Here is a 13,269-nt window from a genome sequence, read left to right as displayed (position 1 = left end):
GAAGACATTTAAGCTATAGTTTAAATGATAATAGGCATTTCCCCAAAACTCAAACGGTTTTGTAAAGCTAATGGGAGGCCATCAGACTCTGGGGAGGAGTGGCACCTGAGTCCTGCTAAGGCACAGAAAAAAACAATTGTCAGCCATTATTCTGGAGGCTGTACGAAATGCAACTTTCTTAACCATTCCTGCAAATAACATCACTATTGTAGAACCTAAGATGGGCCTTTTGGAATATCTTTTCAGGGTTTTTGCATGACTGAAGCCCATGGCTCCACCTGGACTCACCAACCCTGCTTCTGTGGCCACACCCAAAAGCAATTCAGCCCACAAGAGGACAGCATAGACCCACTATGATTTCATCTCTGCCCCAACCAATCAGCAGCAAGCGCCTGCTACCTGGCCACTCCTGCCTCTTCTGCCAAATTGGCTTTGAGAAACCCCTAACCTATGAGCTTTGAATGAGATCATTTCAATATGAACTCCATTTCTCACATAGTGTGGCTGGCCTTGTGTCTATTTTACTCTTTCTCTACTATATTGACAGTCTTTTTTTATGCAGCAGGCACGAAGTACCCCTTGGGCCATTACATTTTTGCAAGACCTTTTTACAATGGCATTAGCGCATTTATGAGGATGGAGGCCTCATGACCTAAACACTTCCCATTAGGTCCCACCTTCCAACTGTTGCACTGGAGATGAAGTACCCACATTCAAACCATAGTAGTACGTGTCTAGATTAATTTTCCTTTTTTTGCAAGTGGATGCCTGATTGTTCCAACACTATCTGTTTCTTCTCTATTGTTTTGTTGCAGGAAAGGCATCTTGACCCAGACCCCAAGAGAGGGTTCTTATATCTCATGCAAGAAAGAATTCAGGTGAGTCCACAGTGCAAAGCAAAAGCAAGTTATTAAGAACATAAAGTGGTGAAAGTACAGCTACTCCATAGACAGAGTAGAGCATTCCCAAAGTCAGAGGAGGAACGCATCCACCTCAAGTACAATACTAGATTATATATCAAATAAAAAAAGATCATGGGGAGATGTGCTCTGCTACAGGGGTTTGTAATAAAGGATTCATTTTCTTTTTTTTTGAGATGAAGTGTCACTCTGTCACCCAGGCTGGAGCGCAGTGGCGTGATCTCGGCTCACTGCAACCTCTGTTGCCCAGGCTGGAGTGCAGTGGCACGATCTTGGCTCACTGCAACCTCTGCCTCCTGAGTTTAAGTGATTCTCCTGCCTCAGTCTCCCAAGTAGCTGGGATTACAGGCAAGCACCATCATGCCTGGCTAATTTTTGTATTTTGTGTAGAGATGCGGTTTCACCATGCTGGCCATGCTGGTCTCGAACTCCTGACCTCAGGTGATCCACCCACCTTTGCCTCCCAAAGTGCTAGGATTACAGGCGCGAGCCAAGGCACCCAGCCAATTTTCTTAATTACTGTATTTTGCAAGAAGTGATATTATTATCTCTAAAGCAAAATTAGGAATGCTTCTGTTCTCAAGATATCGGGATATCTGGACACTCTGTTTAGTAAACGTTGTCAATCTTCTCCCTTAACTGTAAACATCTAGAGGCTAGGAATATCTAAGTTTCTGAGAATGCAGCCCAGCAAGTCTCAGCCTCATTTTCCTAGCCCTCACTCAATATGAAGTCACTCTGGTTCCAACATTTCTGACAATTTTACCTCTTCGCTTTTTCTAAGATTAGTTGACTCAATTTATGTGAGTTTATTCTTGGATTCTCCATTTTGTTCCAATAAACTTTTGTCTATTCTTCCACCAATACCACATTGTCTTCTTTACTGTAGCTTTATTATTACTTATAATTTTGACAAATATTTTCCAGCACCTACTGTGAGATAGGTATTATAATACGATTTTTTGGTAACACTGGAGGCAAAATCAGACAAGCACTTTGAACTCATGGATATAAAAATTCAGTTGGGAAAATAGATATTAATCAACAAATCTTACAAGTGAAGTAAAGAAACTCACATTGAAGAAGTGCTACCAAAAATTGTGAGAGCGGGGAAGGGGAAAATTGTATTATTCAAATATTTGAGTTAGTTATTATTAACCAGAGAGAAAAATGAATAATATTTTTAACAACGTAGAGGAGAATGATGTGGATAAAATTAGAAATAATTTCTAGACAGCACATGTTCAGGCTTTGTGTAGGAGGAAACATGATGTAATTGAGGAACAAATGGAAAACCTGGGCAAACCAATGGGACAATGGGATACAGAGGGCAAGGTACAACTGAACACAAAATCTAGTTGTAAGTAGACAGTGATCAGAGCAAGAGAACTTTATATTCATGTTAAGGACTTTTATATTTATATTGAAAGCTTTTTATATTTATACTAAGGATCAATGGCAAGCTACTTTGAAGTTTTAAGCAAGGTGTGGGTACGGGGATGAGGTGAACTTGAACATATTGTTCACTTTAAAAATATCTCTATGATATAAGCTTTCAAAGGAGTGCTTGAAGGTGAGGGCAAGGAGAGATGTTTGGAAAGAACTAAGAGGTTACTGTAGTAGTTCAAATGGGAGATTACGACAATGTATAGAACAGAATGGTGGTGAAAAGAGAAAAGTGGGTAGATCAAAGACGTGGTAAGAAGGTCAACCAGGTAGAGATTTGCAAAGAATTGTGGGGTAAAGTGGATTTCAGATGTTTGATTTATATGACTGCTAAATGGTTATGACATTACACAGGAAGTTTGGGACCACCAAGAGGAAGGTAAAGCTTAGAAGGTAATATAATGGTTGTGATTTCTGTCATCTTACATTTGAGAAAATCTTGAGAAATTTAAGGGTGCCAAGCTATCTTTGGAAATAGAGGAATAAAGAAATAAAAACAAAATACTGGGAGACTGAGGCGGGCAGATCACTTGAGGCTAGGAGTTCAAGAACAGCCTGGCCAACATGGTGAAACCTCATCCCTACTAAAAATATAAAAATCAGCCAGGTGTGGTGGCAGGCACCTGTAATCCCAGCTATTCAGGTGGCTGAGGCAGGAGAATCACTTGAACCTGGGAGGTGGAGGTTGCAGTGAGCTGAGATCGCACCCCTGCTCTCCTGCCTGGGAGACAGAGCAAGACGCTGTCTCAAAAAAAAAAAAAAAATGCTATTAATAAGCTAGGGAAATAGTTCTTTACGGATAATTTTGATTACATTTCCATTGGGCCTAGATGGAGATAACATTAAATAAACAAATGTGAATACTGATAAATAAGAATCTATAAACAGTGGATACCATTCTAAGAAGAGAGACCACTATGCTTATGGAATGATTAGTAGGCATGGCTTTGCAGAAATAGGGGACAATTTATCTTGAAAGGGCCAGTTAAAGTCAGCATTTGTTAAGAATTCAATACAATGCCTGGTTATTATTCCATAGAGAATAGAGTCATAATGTTTCTTAAACAATGGAAGGAAAAATATCAGATTAGTATTTAACAGAGATAATTGTACCTATAGTGTAGAACAACTGTTCTCAAACTGTGGACTGTAGGCTTTTGAGTATCTGAAAACTTTGAAAGGATCTGCAAGGTCAAAACTACTGTAAGATGTTTCTTGCCTTTTTCACTGGGTTAATATTTGCAGTAATGTTGCAAAAGCAATGATGAATAAAACTGCTTATGCCTTAACATGAATCAAAGCAGTTGCACTAAATTATATGAGTAGCCATTATATTCTTCCTCATTATAAATGCTTAGTAAGAAAAAACAGAAAGAAAATCTGCCATTTTACTTGAAAAGTTCCCAGAAGAAGCAGAAATAAATTATTAATTTTATTTCATCTCAACTTTGGGTACACATCTTTGAATATTATGTGTCACAAAATGAGAAGTATGCGTAAAGTACAGGCTGCAGACCAATATATCACTGTTGTATTGAGAAAAAGCACCTGTATATAACTTTTTAGTTATAAGATGGATTAGCTGCTTGTGCAGGAAAGAGATAATACATATGGCAGATCTGACTACCTTTCCTTAGAAAGGCCTGCTTGCAATGCTGGCCCTTGGATGACATCTGGGAACTTGAATTTAGTCTATGTTCCCACCATTCCCCAAATCTTTGTACAAACAACGTGATTTATGCTGTACTCTTGATTTCACTCTGGGCATCCGGAATTTTGATACATGCTAGGCAGAAGTTGCCTACATAACCAGCTCCCAATAAAAACCTCGGGTGTTGAGACTGAATGAGCTTTTCTGGTAGACAACACTTCCCACATGTCACAGCTCATTACTGGAGGACTTAAGTACATCCTGGCAGCTTGTGCCTGGTCTCCTCCAGATTTTGCTTCTTGAGCCTTTCCCCTTGGCTGACTTTGCTTTGTTTCCTTTTGCTGGAATGCATCTTAGCATTGAATATGACTATGCTAATTTCTGTAAATGACAAACAGGGGTAATCTTGGGGACTCCTGACACTTTACTGTTTTTATAAAATACCCTTTACTAGAAAGAATGACTGACAAACTATGATAATTCAAATACGGCTATTCTGAAGAACATTCTCTCAAAAGTAAGTGATACTGTAACTTTGAAGTAAACAACTTAAAGTATTTGTTGCTAATAATAACATTTGAGCTTTCAAGTGAAAAAAATTGGAAAATTAGTATTCACCACCAAGAACATGACATTTCTCGTACTTAATACTTTTCTGATCATATTGTTATTGAACTTAATAAAAATGAACCTGATTTTGATATTGTATAATAAAACATTTCAATATTTGGGATATCTACACAACTCAGGGAACCAGCATTTCCTAATTACTGTGTATAATGCAGCAAATTCACAAGCAGGTAAGAGTCAAAGCACAGATGTATCAACAGATCCTAATGTAAGAGGGTAAACATTTGTTGATCTGGTTTCCAATTCCACATTGCAAATAATTATTAGCAAACTACCACTTATTGAGTTTTGATGTTATATCAAAGAAGAATATTGACAGTTATCTGAAAAGGATATTAAAAAGGAAAAACAGTTTTTCAAGCTATGTATTTGTGTGGAGCCATACATGATATCCTTAAGTGGAACACAGAAGCATATATAAGAATCCATTTTTCCTCTAAGTAAAAATGTTAAAGTAATACCTCTCTTCTCCTCGTGTTTTGTATTAAACATATAGTTATTTTATAAAAATATGATATCATGTTTATATGTAATGGAATTTTAATGTCTATTTTAAGATAAATTAATATAAATAGACATTTCTTAGTTATTCTTTCTAATGCAGCATATATCAGTGGGTGGAATCTACATTTAAAAAGCTCTTTGAGGTCTTTAATAACTTATAAGATTATAAATGAGTCCTGAGACCAAAAAGATGAGAATTATTGGTAACAAAGGCTAGAAATACTGGTATCTGGAAGGGAAGTTAAGGGATTATTACAATATTCCCAATGGTGACAAAGAGGAATTTAAATTAGGGAATCATAATAAGCTAGGAAAGAAAAACTGATTTAGAACATTTCATAGTTAAAAATAACTAACCTAGATAACTGAATAAATGTCTGAGTAGAAGAAAAGGGAAAAGTTGAACAAGGCCAAGTTTGTGAGTCTGTGTGATGAAGTGGATTTCATCGGCATTGTTATGTAACAGAGAGACATGTTTAAGGTCAAAACAAGGAGCTATTAATGGATAACAGAATGTATGGAGTCATTGTACATTCTTTCTAAATACTTTCATCACGGAACTTGGAAACTTTGTCATTATTCTCTATTTCAAAGATTGATTTTTTATTACAGCCATCAGTCATCAACTTTTATAATTATATTAGGTAAATTATCATTGCAAGGGTAAGCAGGGAGTTTGAACAAAATGGTTATGTATGACTGACTATATTACTTATTGCTCTTGAGCTTGGACCCCCAATCCAGTCAATCATTAAAGTTAGTTCCCTTCTGGTAAATATTATTGGTGTATTTTTTTGTTATTTTTAGAAATAACTGGTGATACATCATCACTGAAACACTGTTGATTATGATTAATTAACACTTGTAGCTCAAGGCAATTCTAACCATAGGAGTTAAGTATTTTTCTATCCATGGAAACAAGGCTTTCTCAAAGCCTAGTTTTGTTTTTTAAGTCCAAATGGCTGAAAATTATTTGTGCATAAAATTGTATCAATAAATATGGACAGACCTGGGTAATTTTGGAGTGTCAGGATCACAAATAATCTCTTTTAAGAAACAGCAGTTATGGAGGATTTTTGGGGGGCTGCTTCACCAGCTGGAGACCTCTGCTGCCAGTGGTGCCCCTGCCCAGGCCTCCCATTGCTCCAGGAGCAGGAGGGAGGGTTATAGTGTTATAGCCCTTTTCACATCTGTGGGTCCCAAGTTTTTGTCCTGTATCCAAGAATGAATTTGCGTGGACAACTGGAGGGTGAGCAAGGCAAAGAGTTTTACTGAGCAACAGAACAGCTCTCAGTAGAGAGGGGAGCTAAAGTGGCAGTCTCCTAGCTGAAGACAGGTGGTCCTCCACCTGGAGGCAGGTAGTCCCCTAAGTGTGGCTGAGTCCAGAGTTTTTATGGGCTCCGAATGGGGGAGTGCATGGTGATTGGTTTGTGAGTAAGCAAAAATGGCTAAAAAAATGTACCACTCAAAGATGGGCATGGCAATGTAGAATACCAATTAGGGAAGGGTAGGTATATGTAAAATCGGTGAAGGGAGGGGATCAATCAGAGGAAAATGCGCCAAATGGGCAGAGAGTTTCTCAATTCAGTCCATGGATTTTTTTCTAGACTTGTAGCTTGGATTTTAGGTTTTCCAGTTTTTGCCTTGAAAGTTGGGTTTCACTGTGGGCCTGTCCCTATATGCCTAGGAATTTGTGTGCCTCCTGTCACTATCATGACATCATAAGATTTCTTAAAGTTCACATTCCTTTTGATTATATGTGAAGCTATAGAAGAGTTTTTAAAAAGTTGTTTTTGTTAACACATGATGTGCTATAACTTCCAGTACCTTAGAAAGTGCCTATAGATATTTTGTCTATATGCCTACCAATCTTGTCATCTTGATTGATGTATAAAATTAAAAGAATTGGGAGGGAGTAGATTGCTAGAAATAAGAAAGATCAATAAATTAAAATATACTGCTCTAATATAAACTTTATGGAATGCCATTAGCATTTCTATCATTATCCAATAAAACTGTCATCTTAAATATTGTATCTTTGGAAGAATAATTAAAAACTAATATAGTAAGCAGTTCAAAATGTTTTTTTCTAATTTCTGTGTAACATGATTTAGTGGATCATGTAACATTATTACAGATTATTTTTGCAATTTAAAGTAAATAAACCCTTAAAACAATTGTTGACTGTGTGTGTACACCAGTACATACACAGATAGTAGTGCCCCCTTATTCATATATGTTCCAAGACCTCCAGTGGATGCCTGAAACTAAGGATAGTACTGAACCATATATATACTATGCACCCATTTATTTTTCCTTCTTCACAGTTTCAGGGATAAAAGATTTGTTCTTACAATGGGTGCTAGCAACCTCTGCATACAATTTTTTTCTTTTCTTATTAAGTTAAGAACTTCCACCTTTTCACTTAAAGAAGGCACTTTAGGGCTTCTCTTTGACATATCCGGATGCTGGCCTCACTACTCTTGTGTTTAGGGGCATTAGTAAGTAAAATAAGGGTGACTTGAACACAAGCACTGGCATATCAGTTGATCTGATCACCAAGATGGCTACCAAGAGACTAATGGGTGGGTAGCATAAACAGTGTGGACATGCTGGACATAGGAATGACTCGCCTCCCCAGCAAGACAGAACAGGAAAATACAAGACTTCATCACACTTCTCGTAACAGCAGCAATTTAAAATTTTATACATTGTTTAGTCCTGGAATTTTCCATTTAATATTTTTGAACTAGGATTAACACAAAGTAACTGAAACTTCAGAAAGTGGAATAGCCAATAAGGAGCAACTCACATTTCTCTGTTCTAAATGCCATTTTTTAATGCCTGCATTTCATGGATAAAAATTCAGTCATTGAAGTCACATACACACCTTAAAACATTAATATAGTGATAACATATTTATTTAAGTTGTATAGTCATCAACATTTTAAATAAATACTAGCATAAAATATAAAAAACACATCAAATTCCATGTAAAAATCAAGGTCTATAAAATCAGGGAAGTGGTGAATTTTCTCTTTAGAAGTAAATTTCTAATATTATAAATATTACTGATGAGTAAGCCAACCTCAGAATCCCAGAATTACTTATTACCTAATAATTGAGAAAACAGAAAATTATATTCTTGGCACAGTCAAAGACATTATGTTTAATCTGAAGTGAACTTCAGCTGCTACGGCAATACTTGTCAACTTTACTCTGAGAAAATTAAATAAAGAGTCATTAGTGAGTATAAACAGGCATTCAACTTTTTCAAATTACTTAAGATTCTTAGGTGCCAACTGACATAAACCTGACTCAAACTAATTTGGGGAGAAAAATGAAGAACATTTCTTCAGAGAATTCAATGAAAATATAACAACCAAAATACAGATGGCAGAGATGGAATGAATTTATGAACAACTGGACCAGGGACAAAAATGCAATCAGAACTCTCTTGGTACTAATTTATTTTTCTTTCAATACGCTGGCTTTACTGTCTTTCACTTTAAAGCTGTTTTCTCTAAATAGCAGGAAACATAACCAGTGAACATGCCAGTGTTTTTATGACTTACAACTTTCGTCACCATAAAGAAATTGCTTTTCTTCTAGGGTAGTATTTGAAAAATCTCAGGCAAGAATTCTGACTCAGGTAATTTGGCCAGTACCCACTTTCAAATTAATCAAGTGTGATATGATATTCTCTCATTAGCCTCGGTTGGATCATGGAGTAAGAGACACACTTACTTATGTTTCAATGAGCTTTTCCCAGAGGCAGTAGCATTGGGGGTCCATTAATTTGAATTAGAGGCCATTGCAGAGAAGAGGGGGAAAAATGTTTGTCTTGAAGCCATTAGAATAGATATTTACTGCTTCTATATTTTTCTAATGTTTCAGAGACTTGGGCAAAATTATGTTGACACAGGCTGTCACACACTAAACATTTCTCTGGGTTTATTATGACCTGCTTTTTCAAAGATCCTATCATCTTAAAATAATACCTTAATAGTTCTTTGAAATTCCAAGGTATAACTTATGTGCACTCCATGAACCAGTTTGCTCAGTGTTCAAATAAAATCCACAATATCTTCCTTTACTTTTTAAGTTATCTTTGATGATATCGCCCCTATCTGACAATATCCAAAGCAGTAGTTATGGCATCATTTCCTGCCAAAAGCCTCCCCGTCTGCTAGAAGAATGAATGTAGCTACTAAATTCTTTTAACATTATTGCAAAACTTCCCGTATTCTTGTAGTGGATGCAATATCTGTCCCACAGTGTCACATCTACCATCTCAGGCAAAGCTGCTTTGCATCAAAGCTGGTAATGCCCATTACTGTCAATATCTAATGCTGGAAAGGTGAGGATTATTCTTAGTAGTAGAGCAGTAGAAGAACTTTATGTTTGACTTTAGCAGATAGAGAAAGAGGACACGGGAAACAAAGCAAGTGCCAGGAAAAATTCTTAGGAAAACAAAAATTCATTTAAGAAATGCCAGATATAAAGCTAACTAACTGAGATATTTTGTAACTGCCAATATATAGAATGAGAAAGTAGAAAGAACCTTCAGGACTCTATGGCTTCATAAAGGAATTGCATTTTCATAATCCTAATAAGTTAAATGATGATTTTTATTTTATTCTCAAACACTATCTTACAAAGCACAAAGATTTAAAATTAACATAGAAAATAGGTATTAATTATTTTTAAATGTAAAATAATGGCATAAATGGTGGAAAATGGATGGCAGCTGGTAGAAAGAACATGAGAATAGGAGCCAAAATTTTCTCATCTAACAAAATTAAAAATTGTAATATTATGTAGAAAATAAAAAATAAATATATTTACATATGATCTGGAAAAAAGAATATGGAGAAGATGTATAGTTTAATTTCGTTTCTGATATTTCCCAACAGGCAGGTAGAATATATTATTCAAAGAGAATACACAACAAAACTTAATCTGAAGCAATTATATTAAAGATATTGTGATAACAAAAGGTTGAGTTGCTGAATTTGATAGTTACTAGGAGCAGGAGCAGAGAATTGCTTGAGTATGAGTCTGTCTCTCAGTGTGTAGATTTTTTTTTTTACACAGCATGTTTCATTTATGCACATTTCTATATTGTAAAATATAATTTAAAATTTTATGGTATAATTTACCATCAGTGGGTTTCAGCATTAAATAAACATGGCAGCAAGATAATGCAACTGCCCCATTAACTTAGCAGATGTGCAGGAACTTGCTTAAACTCCAGATCAGCAAAATTCAGGTTTATTCAAGAACTTTTGTTACACACACCTGGGAAAAGAGAGATAGACTTTCTTTGTAAGCCTTCTAATTTCTTTACATGCCTTGAACATTGATACTGCTGATGAAACTGTCACTTTGTTCAATTATTTGGTACGATTTATTAGTCCCTTATTTTATGCCAACGTATTCCCAATTATATACTTCCTATTTTATTTCATCCCCAGAGCAAAGCTCTGCATACTTCCAGTGCAGAAATCTAAGCTAATATTTACTTATTTCTCTAACAAGTAGTATATTCCCTTGCAAATAAAAGACAATAGCCATCTATGGAATGTGATGGGGAAATCCAGAGAACTAGACAAAAAATGCAGTTACAGAATAATTTACATTTTCTGGCATCTTTTTATTGAAAGAATGAAGCATAATTTTCATATAGGAAAAAACTAGGAAGCTTTCAGTATTCTTGCAATCCATTCTTGATTTGTTAAATATCTTCACCAGGAAAAAAAATGAAAATAAACATTAAGAATATCATGAAGAGAAGGGGAGGAAGAGAAGAGAATTTTAAGAGAGGAGGTGAAGTGGGAGGAGAGTAAAGCACAAGAAAGCAGGAGTGAACAGTGTCAAGAGATTTGGAGAAATGGGTTACTTACCATTATATCAATACCCACTCGACACTGATCTCTCCTTCTAGAATCATTGTTACAACATACTTAACCATGCAGAAGAGTTATATCATCCTCCAGACTTGATTTTGCTTTATTCCTACATGCCTTATTTAACTACATTATAACCTTTGTTTAATGGCAATTTTCAGAATTGTAGGACAGAAACATCATCCAAAATTCTATGGGATAGTACCACAACAAGGCCAACATAAACCTTCAATCTGGAGACTGGAGTGGTTTGAAATATCACAAGGAAATCAAGGATCACAGAGAAATCAACAACAGTGAGCTTCAGAGTCAGTGAGGGAGAGGTGCAGTCATGAATAAAAGCAACTTCGGAGCCCTTTTTTTCCTTTCATCTGCTCCCCTCCAATTTCTGACCACAGAAACATATATATATATATATATATATATCTGGCCATTTATGCTGCCTGTGGAGCTCTAATGACTGCTCCGCTTAGGTGTCCTAGTGAGCTGGAGGTAGAAAATAATGACTGTCGGGCAGAAGATGTCATCCAGAAGGTCAAAGAGTGCAGCTTGCAAGGATTCTGCATAGGAGTGAAATGCCATCCAGTCTAGCTGCTGAGGTGCATTTAATCTGGCACCAAAGTAATTTGTCTCTAAGCAGCTTCTGCTGAAGTAAAGAAGTGCACATTACAGTACTCATGACTGAGATAGGTTCAAAGGGTGGGTGATCAAATTGCAGTTACAAACTTCCCATGAATTCCCAGCTCTCGAAATAAAACCACAGGTTATGAATGGCAGGTTCATTCTATTTGTTTTGTTTTTACAAAGTCATAAACAACTGTAAAATATGTTAATGTATTATCTTCCAGGTTTATATATCATGTTATCAAAATGGTAATGTTTACAACACTTAAAGTTCCTCCAACTTAAATCTAAGTGAAGGAATGCATAATGAAGAAATCAGAATGAGTGGGGTTTACACACTGCTTGCCTTATGGATTTTGGTATTCTTTTTATATTAACTATATCTGATTGAAAACTACTATGTGTTAATTTGTTTTCTATTGGTATAACTGAATACTCATGGCTGAGTAACTTATAAAGAAAATAAATACATTTCTTACAGTTCTGGATGCTGGGAAGTCCATGATCCAGGGGTTGTTATCTGATGAGAACCTTCTTGCAAATGGTGACTCTGCAGAGTCCCTTGGTGGTGCAAGGCATTACATGGCAAGAACAGCTCACAAAAGATGGCCAAACTTGCTTACCCATTTTCATGATAACTAACCTACTCCCTCACTACCCAGTAATCCATGAATGGATTAACCCATTTAAGAGAGCAGAGCCCTCAAAACTCATTGCCTCCTAAAAGTTCCATCTCTCAGCGCTGCTGCACTGGGTACCAATTTATAACACAGGAACTTTGGGGAACAAATTCAAAAGATAGCATAATATAAAACAGGTTTCTTTGTTTAGTTGACTTGGATGAGAATTCACAAATCTACTGTCATGATGTATTGATCATTAGTTTATGTGCATCTAATAGCAGGTATTGATTTCCTTTTAAGATATGAGAACAATACTCTCTCAAGGGCAAAAATTAAAAAGCCTCATCCACGTATTATTTGTCTCCTTCGGTCACATAAGCAATGACTCTCTTATCTACTCCTTAGCCCCTAGCTGCTATTTACACATGCAAATAATTGTTGTTTAAGTCTGTTACAGTTAGGACAGTCAGTGGGCAAGCTTAAAGATGAAGAGTAAAGAGATAAAATAATTGGCTATGCATGTGTCTATATGAGTAGAAGTAATGCCCTTTAATAGCATCATTTCTAAATAATGTTAGTAAAATTGCAGAGAGAAAAATTGTGATTACCTAATTTTTTTTGAAAATTTTTGTATAGTATCGGCTTTATTGATTTCAGTGATTGAAAAGCACTACATGTCTTTTGTATAATCAGAAATAAAATTATTTGGGAATGTATCTAGTAATAATAGGAATAAAAATAATAAAAGGATACAATATGTGATATTTATTAAGTGTGCACAATATCCCACACATTCCTAAGTGTTTTACTTGTATTAACATTTAGTTCTATCAATGATCCTATGAGATAGATACAATTATTAGACCCATTTATAGATGAAAAAAGTGAGGCTTATAAAACCTAAGATTAAATAACTTGCCAAAGATACCTCTGGTGTGACTACTGAGCCAGGCTATTTAATT

At 35.9% G+C, this 13,269-nt stretch overlaps 1 long non-coding RNA gene across 1 annotated transcript; it reads left to right on the top strand.

Annotated features, from left to right (window-relative positions):
* Positions 1-536: 536 nt before the first annotated feature.
* LOC129052421 (uncharacterized) lies at positions 537-11,340 on the top strand. Its single transcript, XR_008517447.2, has 3 exons — positions 537-726; positions 816-878; positions 11,222-11,340. It is a non-coding gene; the product is annotated as an uncharacterized LOC129052421 (long non-coding RNA).
* Positions 11,341-13,269: the final 1,929 nt, after the last annotated feature.

The sequence above is a fragment of the Pongo abelii genome, chromosome 22 (genome assembly GCF_028885655.2).
Source record: "Pongo abelii isolate AG06213 chromosome 22, NHGRI_mPonAbe1-v2.0_pri, whole genome shotgun sequence".
NCBI classification, from domain to species: domain Eukaryota; kingdom Metazoa; phylum Chordata; class Mammalia; order Primates; family Hominidae; genus Pongo; species Pongo abelii.
Note: the sequence above shows the minus strand (reverse complement) of the source record. Positions and strands in the feature narration are given on the sequence as shown.